This window comes from Pteropus vampyrus, unplaced genomic scaffold, assembly GCF_000151845.1.
Source record: "Pteropus vampyrus isolate Shadow unplaced genomic scaffold, Pvam_2.0 Scaffold74, whole genome shotgun sequence".
Taxonomy (NCBI): Eukaryota; Metazoa; Chordata; class Mammalia; order Chiroptera; family Pteropodidae; genus Pteropus; species Pteropus vampyrus.
Genome location: NW_011888855.1, coordinates 4,157,677 through 4,158,790, shown reverse-complemented (window position 1 = coordinate 4,158,790; position 1,114 = coordinate 4,157,677). Strand labels below are relative to the sequence as shown.

The 1,114-nt window shown below is 52.2% G+C and overlaps 1 protein-coding gene across 1 annotated transcript in view; it reads right to left on the bottom strand.

Moving 5' to 3' along the window:
- Nucleotides 1–1,114, bottom strand: part of SLC22A4 (solute carrier family 22 member 4) — a 44,794-nt gene that overhangs the window by 42,973 nt on the left and 707 nt on the right. The window lies entirely within an intron of this gene.

The following is a 1,114-nucleotide window of genomic DNA, read 5'->3' as shown; positions in this document are numbered from 1 at the left end:
CTCACCCTGTTATACCCACCCTGTAATATATTTGCCTCAGGTCACACAGCAAACCAATCAGGATTTGAATTCAAGCTCCAGGACCCTGTTATCAACCAGGGTTGATGTTGGCCTTCTCTGTAACATGGTCAGTATGCCCCATAGGCATCTGTGCTTTGAGAGGTCTACAGCTTAGTGACCAGCATGATGCCAGCCATGCTGTCTGATGATTGTTACACTGTGCTCAGGGAAGAGGATAAAGGACTAGCAGATGACAGACGCCCTCGGGTTTTCCTTGGGAGGAACATAGAGCAGAGGAGGAGCCAGAAGCTGGGGAATCCTACCTGCCTGGCCAACAGCAGGACACTAGTCTGTGAGGATACCCTCTTTAGAAGAAAGCGTGTGCCCTGACCCAGCATCTCCTGGACCTGACCACAAGCGAAGCAGGAAATGCAGAGGGTGGCAAAGTATGTGCATATCCTGATTCTTGAAACTTGGAAAACCTGCCATCAAATCACTTAGGATGCTAAGGGGCTACTGGTATAAGCTGGAGGCCCTGTCTGCCACTGGGCCCTGTGCTTAGAGGGATCTCAGTGAGTCTGTCTCTTCATAAGTGCCTTGGGGCCAGGGTATGCCTTCCCTGGTTTTCTGCACCCAGCCAGCATCGGGAGGCCTTTTGCTTCTTTCCAGAGAATTGGAGCCTCAGGACAGGAGCCCAAGCCTTACCATAAGCTTATGGCAGAACAGTAGGCCCCTGACATTTCCAGAAGTCTGTGGCCAGGAACAGGCAGACCTGCCCATTAGTGTCTGCGCTTGGGCTCAGCAGCAGCCCCCACATTGGTCCTTCTGACTGCTAGGAACTTGACTCAGCCTGTATATCTGGGAAGCTTGGGGCTGGGCCTCCCCAGGGGCACCATCTAGGCTCTTGAGAAACAACTTCATCTGTTGTGAAACTTTGAAAGGAAAAGACAGTTGGTGACAACACTCCCTTCTCCATCCTCTCCGTACTGTACAGAAAGATCAGGAATGAGCCTATTGTGAGTCCTGCTCTCTTGGGCTGCACCCTTGCATTAGAAACACAACCCAGTGGCGGGCCAGCTAGGTTTGATGGGGAGTGGGGAATCTTGAGGGGGAC